General features: G+C 34.6%; 2 long non-coding RNA genes across 8 annotated transcripts in view; one reads left to right on the top strand and one right to left on the bottom strand.

The window, feature by feature from the left end:
- LOC141379834 (uncharacterized) overlaps window positions 1-20,219 on the top strand; it is a 361,032-nt gene that overhangs the window by 117,372 nt on the left and 223,441 nt on the right. The window lies entirely within an intron of this gene.
- Window positions 1-20,219, bottom strand: part of LOC147831882 (uncharacterized) — a 49,876-nt gene that overhangs the window by 8,643 nt on the left and 21,014 nt on the right. The window contains exons 2-3 of the long non-coding RNA XR_015520177.1: window positions 3,776-3,833; window positions 3,445-3,490 (exon numbers count right to left, since the gene is read on the bottom strand). This is a non-coding gene — a long non-coding RNA (uncharacterized LOC147831882). The remainder of the gene's footprint in view (window positions 1-3,444; window positions 3,491-3,775; window positions 3,834-20,219) is intronic.

The following is a 20,219-nucleotide window of genomic DNA, read 5'->3' as shown; positions in this document are numbered from 1 at the left end:
GATTTAACTTTGTTAAATCAAATTAACGTTGCTGATTCTGCAATATGACTATTGCGTATGCACACATTGAGATATCAATGCTGAAATGATATACTGCGTAGCCCTAGTCTAAATGACTCAAACTATCTACTTCGAACAGCATAAAGAACGTTATAAGTTTGGAATTATATGAAATGAAAACATAATTTTCATTTATGATTAAATTATTGGATTAAGTCGAAGTCCCATTGCATTTTTTTGTGAACAAATTGTTCTTTAGAGTCAAATCTTTATAGATTCTTCATCAAACTGGGCTGCAGTTCCCAAATCCATTGTAAACCAAATATATCTTACAAACCATTGGCATAAATTGTCTCCACAATCTATTTAGTCTCTTTGGGGAAACACAGCTAAGCGTCAACTGAGATTGATTTGTTCATCTAAACAGCATTACCTGCTCATGACTCTAATCTGATCTGATTTTTTTAGTTCATCTTACTGACGGTGACACAATAGCAATGAATCGTGAACCACCGCTTGAAGGGAACCAATTATTTATTTACCAAACCTAAGCTTTACCTGATAATATGATGATTATCAAACAACATTAGCTCACTAAGTTTTGCAGTACTTCTATAGTATTCATGCAGTTCTTCCATTTGCCACACCACAGGGAAATAAACAGTTGCTTATCTCACTCAAACCAACAATTTCTCTGGCATCCCCTTTGCACTCTCTCAGATTAAGGATGTATGATGGAGTTTTATATTAACTTAAAACCTACAAAGACTATAAAAAAAAGGAATCAGAAAACTAAAGTTTTTCCTCATGAAATATGCATTACGCTAGTCTAAACATGACAAGACACACATAAATGTCTCATCTCACTGATAAGAGCAATAAAAAAAGCAATGTTGTGACACCCTCGCCTTATTAAAATGGTCCACAGGGTCCAAAACAACATGACAAAACATCATGAAAAATGTACCAATAAGGGAAAGCTGCATTTTAACATTGTTAAATTTTTCACTTTTCTTTACACAAAATTAAACTTTATTGACTAATCTGACAAAAACAGGAACACCTAACACAAACACACATTCATTGTAGTGAAGAGTGAAGGAAGAAAGATAAATGTTTGAGAGTGTAATGATGTAAAAGCCTCAGATTTTGTAAGACCAAACCAAGCAAACCAAATACATATATATATATATATATATATATATATATATATATATATATATATATATATATATATATATATATATATATATATATGTTTAACCCTTCTATCCTTCTATGGTTTCTTTAGGGTTATATACTGTATTTAGATCAGTTCAGTATGGAGGCATTATTTGCGTTCTTTTTTGGGTTGTGAATAACTCCCTCTGTTGAGTTGGAATCCCACATGTTTAGCTGGTGGCCAGTTCTTTGCCCTTACTATGTTTGGAGTGGGGTGGAGTCGGCAAAACTGTAGTCGTGTTGACATCTGGTGCACTAAACTTAAATAGACTTTCGACGGAAAGAAAAGAAAGAAAGGTATCCAAGATAAGAATGATTGTACTATGCTGTTAACCCATTTTTGTCAGGGTCTAAGTCTGTTAACTGGACCTGGAGAGAAGCTGTCCTGAGCTGAGGAACAACTCTCTCTTGGGGTCACTTTTTTTCCTTAGTTCTGTGTTCTAGCGGGTGGCCTTAGTCACCTGTTTTTAAGAGGATGGTTTTATACCACCCTCAGGAGCTGACCTGACCTATGAGAAAGTTATATACCCAAGGGAAGTTTTATGATCCTTTGTTGGGAAGCTTGGTGATTTGCATATGCATTCTGGATGACTTTTATGATTCTTAATGTCAATATGTTGCACATATTTTAACATAAAATGTAAACAATCTTTCAGTACACCCTATTAGCTCTCCAGGGACATCAAATATGAAATATTTTCAATCTTGTTTAGCTATGGTAGTGTTAAAATAGTGATTGCAGAAGTAAGGCAACAATGAATAGTAATTTTCTTCATGTTATCTAGGTTTAATTTCTCAATGATATGCAAGTAAACAACCGAATAAAAGATCTCAAGAGAGCAAAAAAAAAGGGAATTGTTTTACTTCCTGTCACATGAGACCTTCAATTTCCTACCCCTAATTCCAGGATGAAAATGGAGGTACCATACCAAATAAAAAGCAATTTTCATGTTACTGAAAATTATTTTTTGTTCACTAATGTATATCACCATTATCATTAAAGTCTCTAGATTCATCCAAATAAAACAAATTTTTCAAAAGATCTATAGTTTTTTGTATACTTTGTCAAAAGTTCAAGCGGCAACTATAGTTGCCGGTGGGCAAATACCTTGTAAGTACATCAATCATGGAGAATTTGAGAATAATATGTTAATAAGTTAATAAATCAAGGTTAATGGTCTTGTTTTATGATTTTCCTTTCATAATACCCCACCTAAACATAACTTAACAATTTAAGTTTTTTGATACAGCCTTTTTTGAGTAAAATTAACTTCTCCCACAGAGAATTGCTGAAGTGCTAAGTGAACAGGTTAATGTGCTGAGTGAACAGAGGGCTTTGTCTGAACTCTTGTCAGGGTGAAGATTTTCAAAAGCACCAGGGTCTGTGTTTTTTTAGAAATTGAGAAAAAAAACGTTTTTGTTTACAAAAATACCTGTGTACGTGTGGACATGACCTTAGGAACTCTACAGAAAACTCAATAAATCTCTCAAAATCTCAGCTCATCAGGATCATTGATCAACTCCATAAACGAAATGTCTACAAAAACGTCTGTAGTGAGCTTTACTGAAAATACTTGTTTTGTTAGATGTCACTATTGTAGTATGTATTTACTTTTGTGTGTTTATACCAGTATTTTTAGTATATCCTGACATCGTTGTGGCCATTTACTTGTTCCAAACCGATTTGACTTTCTATATTCTGTTGAACACAAAAGAAGATATTTTGAAAATTGCTTAGTATTTGTTTTTACTACTATGGGAGGGTTACAGGTTTTAAGTTTCTTCAAAATATTTTATTTAACGTTCAACAGAAGAAAGAAGCTGATAAAGGTTTGGAACCACTTGAGGGAGAGTAAATAGTGATTAACTTATTTTTGGGTGATTTGTCCCTTTAAGAAATCAGTATTTAGTGGAATAACCCTAATTTGATAATTTGATCAGTTGTACAATTTTCTGGAAAAAAAGCTCTAAATTTCAACTAAATTTAATACGATTTTGTTGTAATGTTATCATACATAAATAGAATAAAACAAATAATAACATTTTAATTAAACGCATGAATATTTTAAACAATATATATTTATTTTCACACTTTAAAATTTCAGCGGGAACCATGTGTTTTGTACTCTAATCACTCTAATTGTATGCCTGAAACCAATAACAGTAAACTATCTTTTTACTAACATGAACTAACTACTAAAATGAATGTTGTAAAACCCTCACCTTATTAAAACGATCCACAGGGTCCCAAACAACGCTGCAAGATATCCTGCAAAACACACAAAGCAAAAGCTGTATTTTAACATTGATTCACAACAGGGCGCTGTGCTAGCTTTCTCACAGCGTTATATGCCAACAAAGCCTTCTACTGAGAAGATGTCGCCCTTTTTCCCTGCTAGTAGTGCAAGAACTAATCAGAAAGTTCTGGAAGCACTATTTTTACTACTTTTGGTGTCTGTAAACAACTTCTGACCGCTTTGCAACCTCTCGGCATGTGAGAAGGTGCTGTAAGAGCCAAACTGAAAAACTTGGTACTTGGAAAAAGTATTTGTACCTTCATGAAATATGAAGAAAAGAGCAGGTTTGTCAGAGGATATGGTGAACCAGCGACCCTGAGAGAGAAAGAAAAAGCCCACAGTTCAAGTGTCGGTTGGCGCTTTTGAGATTTAGAGATGCGTACAGTAATTTCAAAATGGCAAAACATGTACTTGTATCTATTTTTTATTTTGGCGTCTTCATCGATGCTCCCCAAGAGCTACATCTCATATTTCTACTAAACAGCCTGATTATCTTGATGGAAGTAATTGGCCAAGCTCAGAATTGTTTTTGCAATATTTACAAATGGCAATAGGCAACAGACCAGATTGTGAAAGCTGAATTAAACATGTTGCGACAGGCTTAAACTGACTGCATCTGTAGTTTTGAGCACTCTGTGTACAGCTGCGTTTATAAGAACTGCATTTCTGTTTCAATTACTGGTGGTTTGTGGCCAGTCTAGTCCACTTTAGAGTTAATTTAGCGTCTGAGCATACATCCAAGTATTATTTAGCACAGCAGTATTTTGGAAATGAGACTTTCATTAATTGTATTTGTTGTCAAGATTGGACAAAGGACTTTACTTGGAGTCCATGAGAGTTAAATTGGATAATCCAAATTTATTTTGGACATTGCTTTTGTGTTCAGATGCTTTTTTCCAATGTGAAAACACTGACCAAATGACCAAAGTGTTTTGTCCTACTTAATGAGTTTTTCTGTTTTCATTTGGTATTTATATTCCAAATGATTATTGAGCTTCAGATTATATTATCAGAATGATATATTTTGTCAAAAGAACCGACTTATGTACCTTTTGTTACAGAGAATGAAAAGGTAAATCAAAATAATGTTTTTTAGGTATTAGTATTACCATGTTAGTCTTTAGGATAGCTACTGTATGTGCTCCAAAACAGTGACGAAATCTGCATTAGAAACATGTAAACATCCAAAGCTTGCAGTTTGACACTTCCACCGAAATGGTTCAGCACTTTATTTTAGTTTGGTTTAGTTTAAAGCAGGGGTCACCAAACTTGTTCCTGGAGGGCCGGTGTCCTGCAGATTTTCGCTCCAACCCTAATCAAACAGACCTGAACAAGCTAATCAAGGTCTTACTAGGTATACTTGAAATGTCCAGGCAGGTGTGTTAAGGCAAGTTGGAGCTAAACCTTGCAGGAACACCGGCCCTCCAGGACCGAGATTGGTGACCCCTGGTTTAAAGCTTTATTAATCCCCTTGGGGCAATTCATTCGGACATGGTGGTGCTTCACAAAACAAGAATGACACATTTAACACAATAAACACCAACACTTAACATAAAGTACACAAACAAAACCTAAAAGGTTAAAATAAATAATAATAAAGATAAAAATATTAATAACTTATAAAAAAAAATACTATAAAAATATAATAACATAATAATAATAATAATCCATCAATCAACTACATTTATTACGCTTACTACGTTTATTATTTGACCTCACCTCCTGACCAATCAAATGCCCTCTGGTATTTATGTGTTTTACAAGTGACTGTCTTGTAAACACTGGAAGATATTAGAGGGGTACTATTCCCATGAACTGCTGTGTCCTCCTTGTTTCAAGGAATCTGCATTATTCTAGCAAATAAAATCTTTCATGCATTAAATCACATAAATTTCAGTTTTTGTATTGTTTTAAACAATATTGTTTAATGTCCAGTTGTTTTAAACTGCTGTTTAAAAAAATTATCAAAGTCCTTGTTAAGATAATCAATTTGTTTAAATGTACATGTTTTGTTGTGTGTTATATGAGGTATTGTCTATTTTGAGATTGTTGTTGATCTGTTTTGTGGCTCCTCTACATTTTACTCAATCCATACTTGTTGAATTTAATTTACCTCAATTTTATTGTGTAGATATAGTTTTTTTTTTTACAGCTGATGAACAGGCTCCTCACATTTTATGTTAAATCAAAATGAAAACATTGAGTAGTTTTAATTGACAATGTGTTGGTTTTTCTGTTCATTTAAATTAATATTTTTGTTTAAAACTGGTAGGTTTCTTTAAGTACTGTTTGTGGTTACTCAATTTAAAAGACAAATTTTTAAAAATTGTTTTAAAACTAATTTTAAAAAGCTAGTTTAATTAATTGTTACTTAATCCATTTATATTTAATTAAATTAATAACATTGCTTGTAATGTAACCTTAATTTTATTGAATAGATATTTTTTTGTTTTTTTTTTACAGTGTAGAGCAGGGGTGTCTAACTCAATTCCTTGAGGGCCGAAGCCCTGCACACAGTTTAGTTCCAACCCTGCTCCAACACACTTACCTGTAGGTTTCAAACAAGCCTGAAGGACTCAATTAGTTTGATCAGGTGTGGATAATTAGGGTTGGAACTAAGCTGTGCAGAGCTGCGGCCCTTTTGGAACTGAGTTTGACACCTGTGGTGTGGAGATTTCCCACCCCTTCAAGATGCATTTGCTATGTGCGTTTGAGCTCAACATTTCTCCCTGGCAGAGGTGTCATAAAAATAAAATGTTGTTGGCTGTTTTTAAGGGGGAGGGGCTACTTTGTCTTGCCCTGTCTTTGTTTCAGTTCAACAGCCATTTTGTTCATTCACGCTTCACTGCTTTTCAGAAATACAAACTCTGACACATGAACACTGAAGCATTTGAAAGTTGCAACTATCAGAGGATCCAATCAGCATTGTGTGAACCTGCTCAACAATGCTCAAATATTTGGGGGAAATGGATCATTTTAAAATTTCAGTACAGATTGGTAGTAAAGTTGTTTTTTGACTACCCTGATCTTGACATTAAGGTTATAGCTACTGAAAATTCAGATTTGCCAACACATGAATAAAACAACTTGAAATATTTGCTATAGCTTGATGTTTTCAGACTCTTAAGTGCTAAAATATTGAAATGATCAAAAGATGTCTTGCTTTTTACATTTTAAATAAAGTAAATCTGTCTTCTCAAGGATTCTGGTTGACGTGGATGAGACTGTGGAGAATACATACTGTAGTGTGTGTGTGTGTGTGTGTGTGTGTGTGTGCGCGAGACACTGAAGTGAGATGTCCCTGTGGTAGAAGTTAAGTGGATCTTACAAACACTTTGCTTCTGAATATTCATCAAAAAACCATACAGAAACCCGATTCTGTGCTCTTCATTGCCTTTCATCTCAAACAGAAGCTCATCACTTCCTAAATGGAGCATTGTGGTGCAGAAACACCAGGACGGTTTTCATGTTCACGATAAACAAAAGACTGTTAATTGGATTTATTTCTCTCAATGTTGCTCATGCATGTCAATGAGAATCTTCAAGAGCTAAACACGGAATTGTTTAATCCATCTATTTGACCATCATAGAGCATTTAACCGTGCATTATTTGGATTGTGAGTTGAGAACCTCGTCCAATTTTGGCCTCTGTTTTGATATCTGAGCTATTGTACAGTTCAGCACAAGTACACACTATAAAATGATGGGTTGTTCCTAACCAAATTTGGCTCTGGTTTGGATAGACTCAGTCCTTTGTGTTAAAATATTCTACTTTGGCTTTTTCCTACCACAGCAAATGCCATTTTTCTTTTTGGTTTTTGGTGTCAATTTATCAGGAAGTGACAATTGTGACTCACTGGATGGAAGCTGCTTTATTCACAAATGTTTCATTCGATATTACAGATTTGCGACTAAGTCTAATTCACATCTTTGGATGGAAACATAGCTACAGTCAGATTTTACAGCAGGAGAGCGTTCACTGTGTTAATGGGGTTGGGTTGATCAAGGGAGCAGATGCCTGCTTTTCATCAGGCCACACTGTGTTGTGGTTGTAAAGCCTGAATGCAATTAAGATTTCAGCTGCCACCTATCATGAGTGTAATTACCAGCAGCACAAAATCAAACAGTCCAGCCACTTCATTCCAGGCGCTTCGAATGCCAAGAGAATGAGAGTAGCCTGAAGTTTATCCTCTTTGGATGATATTTTCTCTCTCTCTCTCTTTCTCTCTCTGTCAGACTGTTTGACTTGGGTTGCCATCAGAACTGTTAAGTCTTTGCATCAGAACTGAAAAGTCTGTACTGCTGTTGGTAAGGTATATACAGCATGTGAACATTTAATGTGAAAACCATAGGCAGTCGACCACTTGCTTTGTTGCTACAGTAGTTTTCTCATTCCTGAAGAGACTTTATATGCTAGTTGTTGGAACATGTGGAGATTTGTTCCCTGTAGATGGAATTGTAAATGAGGTCAGGCTGTGTTAGGTTAGGATTCATAGTAAAGGTGAGCTGTTTCTAAAATCGCATAGTTCCATACACTATAGTATGCTAAACACAGTATGCCAGCCGAGTAGTATGTTCGAAATCAAAGAATTCAAAAAACAGTATGTGAGAAGTATTCAAATGACCTATTGCTTCTGAAGGATGCATCAGACGGATGCTGCGCCATCCCATGATGCGCCACAAGAGAATTCATGAATGCGAGTAAAGCAACGCAACCGATACGGGTAGGTCAAGTAATGATGACAAAATGGCGAATGTAGCACATCCAAGTTTCATTGGTACAACTTATCCTATTGTATGAAACATTCTTTTCTAATGGCTGAGTAGTATGCTTAAATTTAAATGCAGTACCTACTGAGTAGTAGGTGATTTTGGATGCAGCTGTGGTCAATTGAGTGCTAATGTTGTGTTCAGTCTACTTGGGATGTTTCTACTTACAAGTTATAATAATGTCAACAAGTGCTGACAATTCCAATTTGTGAGCACACAATGATGTTGTACCAGCAGGGTTTGTTTACTCAGTTCTTACTCTTGATTCGATTATTGAAAACGAAGCGCAAGAAATTCCAATAACTGGGTTCAATGCACAGCTAGTGTTTTACAGCCAACCAAAAATCTCCGGTGAAAGGTTAATGTGACTATATTCGATTTCATAAGTTTCATCTTACAGCATTAGTTTTGTAATGTAATTAAAATACAATCAGTTAAATAGACTTAGGCGTTCATTTAGTTGTTCAAGCGTAAAACAAGACGAAAGACAGTAGCAGCAGGCTAGCGCAGAAACTCCATTGAAAATACTATACTGGGGTAAAATACATTTTCTTATTTTAATGACATGGTGGGGAAAATGGAGTTTAACTCTGTGCTTCTTGTCTGGTCTACTACCCAGTTTATATTGTATATCTATCAGACAGTGAAGATCCCTGATTTTTTTAAGAAATCAGATCTTAAATGTGTTGATTTTGTAATGGAAAGACAATTTCTTCGGAAACTCTTGGGCTGGCTGACCGAAACGTAAAAGTCTGTGTACACATACCTCATTGAGTTGACTGTTGAAATTTGGCCACTGATCAATAAATACTGAGATACATTATATAATGGTGTATATATTGTTCTCTATTGTAGATCAGTCATTCTGCCATAATTCTCACTGACATACCCCAACCTAAATTCTTTACAAGATTCCTACTTATGATAACAACTTTGTGATGACATTCATACGCATTTAATTCAAAAGTATGATTTATGATGGCTTGAATGCACCATAAGCCCAAGACTTTATGCAGATCATGCATACTCCGATTGACTGGTAACAGATTGGCTATCTTGACTCAATCTGATCTCATTGACTGAATGCATTCTGTGTCAATGTGCAGCATTATGGTTAAATTTGTGCATGTTGCTGTGCATAACATTTCATAATGAATTTGTTTAGATTTTTTTCTTCATAAAGTAAAATTGTATATACTTCAAGATTAATTTTGCAGCTTAACTGATTTCAGGTTTTATATCATTTGTGCTTGATGGTACAAGTTACCAACATTCCTTCCTCTTGTGTAGCCAGATTATGATATTTGCAATTTTCTCCAAACATGCTTTGTTCTTAAAGGCCTAAAAATGCTCACTGTAAATACATTTTTTGTACTTATTTATTTTTAGATTTTCATAATGATAAATATTATTTAAATTTTTAAAAGTGCGTGTGTGGATGTATTACACACACACACACACACACACACACACACACACACACACACACACACAAAGACTTCAGATGAGTAAAATCTGACTTTTTTTTTAAGTGAGCAGCGTTTTGTTAGTGTCCATGTTTAGATTTAGTAATTTTGTTTTAAAGGCATGAAAACTAAAGTATTTAAATAAATGACTAATTATATTTTCACTACCATTAAAGAGAAGTTACTGAATCTGAAAAATCCTAGTAAAATAAAAAAAACAAAAAATAAAAATAAACGGTGCCTTGATTTTAGCATCTGACATATTTTTTTATTACATGGGTACACACACACACACACACACACACACACACACACACACACAGTATTCTTAAAAACGTCCTAAAACTATTGAACAACACCCATTCTTGTCTTGTTCTGACGGTTTTGGAAATCTTTGTTTATTGAAATGTTGACTTGTGTATACATATAGGTGCATGTATGTGTGTGCATATACAGTTTTTTAGTGTAAGTATGGTTTTGTCCTGCCTTGTATCAATGATTCAGGTTGGTGGTGGTGGTGTAATCGTGTGTGAAATATTTTTTTGAACATCATGTCAACATCAAATCGTGTCACAGCCTACCTGAGTATTGTTGCTGACCATATTCATCTTCTGGTGGATAATTTCAGCAACATAATGCGCCTTGTCATAAAGCATTTTAACATGACAATGAGTTCACTGTACCCAAATGGCCTCCACAGTCACCAGGGACCTCATGTACGAAGACTTGCGTTGAATTCATACTAAAACATTACTGACATACGGACAATGCTGTAAATGTGCGTACGCTGTAAAAAATTCAAATGTATGAAACACTGCGTACATGGAATCCCACGCATATTCGAATTAACCTAAAACTGAGCGCACATGCACGAGTGCAAAACCTCTCCCTACCTCCTCCCCCTAATAAATATGAAAATCACTCCACTTTTGACAAATCCAAATGAAAAAACAATTGCAAATCAAGCAAAAAGAGAAACTTGACACAAAATGTGAACTGGAGGTGCCTCTTTCTGAGGTAAACCGGAAAAACCTCTGAAATTATTAACAAAAGAAAAAAAATAGAGTGGGACAGTTTAGCTGACTTGGTTAATGCAGTTGGGTGTGAACATCGCACTGTGAGTGAATTAAAAAACAAATGGTCCGATGTAAAGGTGTAGTGTCTATTTAGGCTAAGTGCAAATAGCACACCTCGTTAGAATGAGCTAGTTGAGCTCGTAAAGTGCATGGCAACATGTTTTGACACGATCGATCATGGACCCGGTTCGAATCCAGCGTCTGATGAAGTCATTCTTCTTTTTCCCCCATTATAAATCAGATTTTGCCTACTCTTCATCACGAGGAAGACAAGTAGGAATTATTGATAAGTGTGTATTATGTCAAGTGCATTTGAGCATTGCATATTATTTGCATATTTATTAAATGGAAATGTTTCCGATTCACGTATGTAAATGCTTCTTCATTTAATATCTTCCAGATGATGCCTTTATTGCATTGTGCAAGCAGTTAATCTCTCCGATTACATTGGGAAAACTGATGCAAATTACGCTTTAATGTTTGGCTGGTCAACTGCATGGTATGGAAACCTTATATACCAGCTAGACATGTGGATGATCCCGTCCCATACAGCTGGCATTGCACGGCTCAAAGATACTTTGTAGTGTGCAATTTAACACAATTGCCTCTAGGAGTCGCCAATGGAAATAAAACAAACACACAATGAGAGATTTGCGTGATGCTATCATGCCAATAGGGAAAATCTCTTAGGAATATTTCCAGTATACCTTGTTGAATCTAAGCCACAAAGGATTGCAGCAGTTCTGAAGGCAAAGGTGTACCTAATAAAGTGGCCGGTTAGTGTACATATACAGAAAGATAGAGAAACACAATGGAATTTGTCCTTGAGAGTATGCAGATTATTAATATATTTAACTTGTCTTGAGTTAATTGTGCTCTAGAGAGTCTAGTGTTCCTAATGTCTGTCACAGCACATTGAACAAAGCATGTTTTATGGTTACATTTTCAAGCGTGAGTCAGAGCTGGTAACCGGCCCGTCAAATGAATCCTCTCGGCCGGTCGAGATGAAGGCTATCAAACAAAAGCGTCAAGCTCTGTCAATCTCTCCTGTTTAGAGCCATTACTGAGCAACCATGTGTCAAGGCCCTTATGATTAGTGAAATATGTCGTTCACCGATGACAGACATCATTATAATTTCATTACTGAATGCTACCCGTGAGGAATAGTATGTTGGGATGAATGGGCAGAGAAAAGGAAAGGACAGGAGGAGCTGTGAATCAGGCAGGATGAGAAACACATGTGAGGGACAATCATCTGCATTGGATCAACACTGGATGACGCGTGTCGGAGGAATTGTGGGATTCCAGTCGCTAAGTTGCCACATGATGAGTGTCAAGCGCTCATATTATTGATGGCACGATGCGTGTATCAATTTTAATGATGGAAAATATTTCTTGGTTGAATGGGTGATGATGTTTTAATGTCGAAATGCACATTCTACTCTGCTGACTCTCCAACAAGTTCTCGTAATTCACTTTTGGGCCTTGATTGCTTTAATTAAGCAGAAATCTGAGCCCATGCTGGAGACTGAACTCATTATCACTCTCTGAGCACATATTCACAGTTGTGGAAGTGTCACAATGGGATGTTTACTCTTGTGGGTATTTTTAGTTTTGTTGCCAGATCTGTTTCCCTCAAGGATGAGGAGGATTTGGACATTTCCAGGTGGACATTGGGGATGTTGCAATTAGGGCTGCAAAATATTGGGAAAATTTAACATTGTGATTTGTTTTATTGTGCAATATTGCGATATGAATACAATTTTACTAGATGTGTTGAATAAATATTTGGAAAGAATTGATCATTTTAGATTAAGTGGGATGATTCTGTAGGAGATTTATATACATAAAATATAAGAAACAATCATAGATAAATTCAATAAAGAAAAATATATCGATGAAATAAACATTGTTTTTGTAACGTGATGTGACACTGATAACGAAAGTGTGGATATAAGTGCAAGTTTATTAAACAGAATGGTCAGAAAAGGATTGGTCAAACCAGTAGTAAGCAGATGTAAATGAGCAATCCAGAGTAGTAATCAAAAAAGCAGGCAAATGTTCAGATAGCAGACAAGAGTAAACATACAACCAAGGTAAGAGTCCAAACACAGCAAAGCAAGACAAATGAAACACGTTGTTATTTCACAAGTGCCATAAACAAGACTTAGCAACAGTGTGTGTTTGTGTCTGTGCTGCTTAAATAGTCTGTGTAATCAGTTCTTGACCATCTTCCGGCTGTGTGTATGCAGGATTAGGAACTGCTGTGAGTGTGTGTGGTGCTTGACTGGATCTTGTAGTCCATGAAATGGCGGATTTGTACTCCGTTTGGGATCAGTGTATAAACCAGCAATATACTCTGGCTAGATCGCTGGTGACCGTGACGGTTTTATTGTTTTCCAAGGACTTAAACTGTATTCAGTATACAGTAACTGAATAATCAAAGGCAAAATATTACAGCATAGTCTTCATTTAATAAAATGTACAATTTTCAATAAAAAAATTTGTCAAAGTTGCTAATTAGCAATGTCACGATTAGGTTTTTTGTCCTAGAATCATTAGATTTTAGATTTTGAGAATCTACTGATGGCGGAACCCGATCCGATACTTCTATAATTCATTCATTTTCTTGTCGGCTTAGTCCCTTTATTAATCAGGGGTCACCACAGCGGAATGAACCGCCAACTTATCCAGCAAGTTTTTAAGCAGCGGATGCCCTTCCAGCCCCAACCCATCTCTGGGAAACATCCACACACACATTCACACACACTCTCATACACTACAGACAATTTAGCCTACCCAATTCACCTGTATTACATGTCTTTGGACTGTGGGGGAAACCGGAGCACCCGGAGGAAACCCAAGCAAAGGCAGGGAGAACATGCAAACTCCACACAGAAACGCCAACTGAGCCGAGGTTCGAACCAGCGACCCAGTGACCTTCTTGCTGTGAGGCGAACGTGCTACCCACTGCACGACTGCCTCGCCTACTTCTATAATACATAAAAAAATAATAAAGAAGAGCGAAGAAACAGATCCAGGATGTTCCTTTTTTTATTTAATTCACCTTATTTTAACATTCAACAACTCTGTTAACATACAGAGCACTTCTGTGAGGTAGCTTGAACAATCAAGTAATAAATAGCATAAATTCTTTACTTTTGGACTTTTGCCCTGCACGCACTGCTTGATGTGAATGAGATGAACGAACAGTCTTTTCATGAGCTGCAATATTATTTTCATCTTGGTGAATGCAAGCCCTTTCGCTATGGTGAACCCGGTGCAAGTCGTACAACTGACAGCATTGTGACGATTAAATAAAGGATTAAATGATGTTAAAACATCTCTTACAACTTTTTAAAATGTGTAGATTCAGTGGCAAACACTAGCTGCTTTTCCACTATCGTGCCAAACCGTTCTAAGAACACTTCGGTACGGTTACGGTTGTTTCTCCACTTGAGCCTGGAACGGCGCGGCACGATTACAAACCGTTCTCGGCCCGGAATTCTCGGCACGGTTAGACAACCGTGCTGAACTGTGCTGACAGATTCTGTGTGTTGACGTCGCGACTCGGTTGCTAAGCTACCACAGCTGGCTCAGCAGAAGCGCGCTAGTCATCAGACATCCTCAATAAACTACAGTGCATTTAATATAAAATAACGATCCAGGTCTAAACGATACAGTTTCAAAAGGGTTTTAAAACCATAGAGCAGTCTCTGGCAGAGAAGTGAATAACTCATCACATTCTAACGAAGATATTTTATTCATTAAAGTTATTATTTTATTGACTTGAATACAGACCTACTTCGCCTGCTGAATGTGAGTTTATTGCACGCAGCGCTGTATTTCACAGCACAAAACTCGCTCTGATCCGGGAGAGACATGCCAACGACTTGCGCTGCTGACTTTTTTTTCCTGCTGCGCATCGAATAAAGCGAATAAAATCACGCTTTGCATCGTCGATGTCCAAATTCCACAACAACATCACTATATCCATGGAACACGAACTTGCAGACTCTTTTAACAACGAGGAAATAATTGAAATAAAAGCCAGGACAGCTTGTTAATACCGGCGAGACCACCTGAAGGACGGCGTGTTCGTGTTGTAATGTCGGCCGTTCAAAAGACTTTGCTTGAAAGCTTTACGGAGCGGCACTGTAACTGTCCAAGGTAGCTACTGTTGTATGATTTATATTATAGCATATGCACTAATAAACAAGTCAAAAGAATGAATGAATTAAATAAATATGGATACTTAAATGCCAGTATTGTTTACTCAAAAAATATCAATACGTTTTGACAAATGTTTTATAAAAACAAAATGAGCAATTTTCATCATTTCAGCTATAGGCAATTATATGATTCAGTTATACATAAGTTATATGACATTTATGAGGCATGTAAGATGTTTCTGTGTTTTTTTTTTTTTTTGTGGTGATCTTTAATATAGCTACGCAAATATTTTCTAAAACGTCTAGCAATATTTCGCCTACAGCTTGTTAATAATGAACACAAAAATAATTATAAAAATAAAAATAAAATGATCAAAATAAAAAGATAATAAAGCAGCATTTTAGTGCTTTATATGCTTTAAATCCTGCAATATATATGTGTTGTTTCATATTCGTTTTTTTCACTTGCTGCATTCGTTATTTAATGTTTGAATAGTAAAACAAATAACAACCATCGCTTAAATGGTTTCATTTTACTATCAAAATGTAGTATATTTTATATCATTATCAACTTTTGATATAAATACGCAGTGTAATTTAATTAATTGTTAAAAATGAAATAATTTATGTGCTGTGTTTTTATTAGTGAAAGTGCCCGCTCACCTTTGACAAAGCCTGTCCAAAATGATATTTTTGCCACTATAATGCAAATGCACTATTATTGTTGTCTTATCATTGTTTTTTTTCTGTTATGTTCAGAGATTTTAAATATTATTTATTTCCCCTCCAATTATTTTTAATCATCACGTTACATTTTGGTAATTTTCCCTCCAAATAAAATTTAGCCAGAGCTGCGCAACATATAAATAAATAAGGGTGCACATTTAGCACCCCTATTTGATAGAGCGGCATAACAGTGTTTAGTCACATGCTTTTGCTTTTATGAAAAATAAATAAATAAATAGTTTCGGCTCTTATTTAACTTTAATTGAACAAAGGGAGCCGTTTACATTGCGTTACCAAGGGAACTACTGATGCGTTTTGTGTAATGTTTTAAAGAGCTTTGTCGCAGCACGACAGTGGAAAATGAAACCGTATCCGTGCTGTCTGGCCCGGTTTGGCACGGAATGGAACAGTTCTGTTTAAAGAACGATTCAGCACGATAGTGGAAAAGCGGCTACTGTTACCTGAAAACTCCTCTCATACGTCTCATAAGCTTTACGGTGAATGGCTTTATTCATTTTCATAGTGGACTTTAAACACTGGAAGTCTTTTATCCACGCTTCAAAAATTGTAAATGCTGGATCGACATTCACCACATGATCACTGATCAGATGTGTCATTATTTGTAACTTTAGGTAGTTTCTAAAACTAAATTACTTTTACATTTTCATGACTGTAGCAGTCATCTGAACTGAATGATTGAAAGCTGATATTAACCAGTCCATTGGTGTTGTGTTATAGCGCAGTGGGCCAATAAAAAGAGCTTGAAGGCAGGACAAGCATTGCAGGCTTTGTTTAATGCAGCAAGTTGACATGTCAACTGTTTTAAATCATTCCTGAGCGCTGCGTTTGCTGTTTTTAGGTGCAAAAATGCATTCTGTTTGAATGCCTCCTAAATCCGTACATGTAGTGAACATTTTGCTGTAAAAACTGGTTTCACAACAACAATTTTATGCATAATTGCTCCCAAATATATTTTGAGGCCACATAGATAAAATTTTGGGCGCATATGCGACCAAACAAGTTGCAATTTCGACACACACACACACACACACACACACACACACACACACACACACACACACACACACACACACACACACACACGCACACACACACACACACACACACACACACACACACACACACAAACTAAATATAGGCAGTAGTATGTAGTAACAAAATGTAGTTTTTATGAAAAAATGATGTACAGTGAAGTGGTAAAACTATAGTATGTTAAATACTGTTTACTGTGGTTCCTGTTCTAACAGTGCAGTGTTTTATCTTTTTGTCAGTCTTTCTCTGCATGTGATTTATATTTTCTCTCCGTGTGTGGTCGATTCACTTCCACAAGCCAAAATCTCTTCCTTTCTTTCTCTAGCTTTAGTCTCACTAAACTACCCATTCTGTCAGAGTTTGGGTGATGAGGTCAAGACATCACTCACCATATTTTCCTATCAAAATGCCTTTTAATAGTTAAGTTTATTAGAACAACAGTTGTTTTCTCTCTGGATTAGGAATCTTTTCTCTCTCTTGTGTGGCTTGTCAATATCCTCTCAATCCCTTGTTCTCTTTGTTTGTAAAAAGCTGCTGAAAGGGTGGACTGATCCATTTCTTATAAACAAGCACTGACACTGTTGACATGATATGCTATAGAAATCCATTTCACATAACTATGTTACAAATACACCAAAAAAAGAAATACGCTTTTGCTTGTTCAAACTAATTTAAAATGAACTGAAACAACACAATCGCTGAGATCTCATTGGGAGGACTTAATTTTTTATGTTGAATCTAAATAAATTTGTTAATTGTTAAGTTAACTTAATCAATTTGTGTTGGGCCAACATGAACAATTTGTGTGGAATACTGCCTTATTTTACAGTGTACCTGTAGAGAAAAAAAAGTTGATAGTAATGTTTTATAATTATTATTTTTAATTAAATCAAACTAAATTAAATTTTTATTTTATTATATTTTATTTTTATTTTTATTTGTTTATTGATTTTTTTTTACTATGTAATTTAATTTAATTTTGAACTTTATATTTTATAATTTCATTTACTTATTAATTTAATTACATTTTTTATTTTTTTGTATCCATTTTGTAATTTAATTTAGTTTAATTTAATTCAATTTTATTTAATTTAATTTTATTTGTTAAATTAAAATGTCTTTTTATTAAGTTTGTCAGCACTACAGTTGTTTTCTCTCTATATTTGGATAATTTTCTCTCTCTTGTGTGGCTTGTCATTATCCTCTCGATCTCTTGCTCCATTTGTTTGTAAAATACTGCCCTGAAAGGCTGTTTTTTTGACATTTTCAGTGGTGAAATTACTGATAGTCTATTTCTTATGAACAAGCACTGACGCTGTTGACATATGCTTTAGAAATCCATATCGCTTTACCATGTTAGAAATACATGAAGAGAACAAAAGTTGATAGTACTGTTAACTAGCTTGGTCTCTTCTGAATTATAATCGTTGTTTGTCAAGAGAAATGTGAAAACCTGTTTTTGAGAGTTGGGACCTTGTGAATTATCAATTGCATTGTGTAAGCAGGTTTCATTTTGAGTGAAGATTGCAGAATAGATAGAAATACTCAGCTTCAAAGCTGTTGAAAACATCTTCAGATAAAAAAAGAGACACTGAGCGAGAGGGAACAAATCAGGTAAAAAGCCCCGTTTGATCTGTAACATAATTTATTTTTTGCTTCACAACCGCTCAGCGAAGACATGCAAACTATTCTAAGCAAACCACAATGAAGAAACAATCAATTAAACTGCATTATGTTTACAAAGTGTCAGCGCTTTTGTGAGGAATGCGTTCAAAACTTTCACGTTTCCGACACGCCATTTACTCTATGGCCAATTAGGGATCATCAGTCCTTTTCACTGTTTTTTTTTTGTCTCTATAAACATGATGCACAAGGCCATTTTATGACTGACTCGTTTCTTTTCTGCTCATCGACCATCACATCCAAAGGCGTTTAGATTTAATGAATACGGTATAATGAGTCAGGCGATTATGATGAGAAATGTTTTGGGTGTATGTTCTGGGAGCTTAATCATTGGGTTTGTGTCTCCTATTCAAACAGCATCTGCTCTATTGTTCACCATCTGATTGAAACGAATGCAACTGTGCAATAATGAAAACCATTTTGAGGCTGCACAGAATTGGAATCAGGTATGTGTTATTAGTACTTTCTCTCTTGGTACAGTAAAAGTGAATGGCATTTACACAGAGGGTGGTGATTTGGAAGGTAGTTTTTAAAAAGTGTGTACAGGCTGGAGATGGGCTGTCGCAGTAGTGGTGAAGTGTATGTGGGGTTGTGTAAAATTTAAGCACACTATGTGATAAACTATTTCCGCTGTCATGGAAACTGTGTTGGTTCAGATGCTAATTCATTTATTTTATTATTTGTGTATTTGTTTTATTTTTGCTTAGTTTTTATTGTTGCTTTATTTGGTATAGGCCACCTGTTCAAATGATAAGACAGACAGATGGACTATTTTATTCTTTTCTGTTCTATTCTATGATTGGTTCTTTGACCTAAGTTTCTGTGCAAAAAAAAAAAAAAGACATTTTTAATTTAATTTAATTTAATTTAATTTAATTTAATTTAATTTAATTTAATTTAATTTAATTTAATTTAATTTAATTTAATTTAATTTAATTTAATTTAATTTAATTCTGTGAATATTTATGTGCTCTATCTTTTCTTAATTTTTACTTGAATTTTTAAAATTTTGTAATAAAAATATTTGGTTTTAATTTAAATTTAATTAAATTTAACTTTTAGATTTATTTTATTTTAATAGACTACTCTATTCTATTCTATTTTGTGATGGGTTGTCTGACCTAAGTTCTCTGCAAAAAAAAATATTTTTTACTGAATTTTAAAATGAATTAAATTTATTTTTTTCATTTTAAATTACATTTTTAATAAAAAAGTGTTTAATTTAATTAAAAAATAATTTTATTTCATTATTTTTATTATTTTATCTTATTTTATTTCATTATGTAATTTGATTTCTGGCCTAAGTTTCTCTGCAAAAAATAATTGATTTTTAATTGAATGAAATTTTTTTTATTTTAATTTGTAATAAAACAATATTTAGTTTTATTTTAATTCAATATTTTTTTATTTATTTAGTTTAATTTTATAATATTTAATTTGTTAAATCACAATAAATTAAATTTTTTTTTAAACATGTGCATATCACCTTATCACATAAATTTATCACATTTGTCCCTTAGAAAATACAATACGTGTTCAATCTATTCTTTGTGTAAATGTTCAAACTGATAGTTTGAATAATTAATAATGCAGAAAATATTAAAAATCAAAGCAGACAAAATGGTTCATTTACTACATGGTAAATTAAAACTCACATACAGTGTATTACACCATGTCATACATTAAGCATTTGATGCCTTTGGTTTCAAAACATTACAATTCCATTTTAATTAATTTGAGTAAAATGTGTTTTTT

This window comes from Danio rerio, chromosome 21, assembly GCF_052040795.2.
Source record: "Danio rerio strain M-AB ecotype USA chromosome 21, GRCz13ab, whole genome shotgun sequence".
Lineage (NCBI taxonomy): Eukaryota > Metazoa > Chordata > Actinopteri > Cypriniformes > Danionidae > Danio > Danio rerio.
Note: the sequence above shows the minus strand (reverse complement) of the source record. Positions and strands in the feature narration are given on the sequence as shown.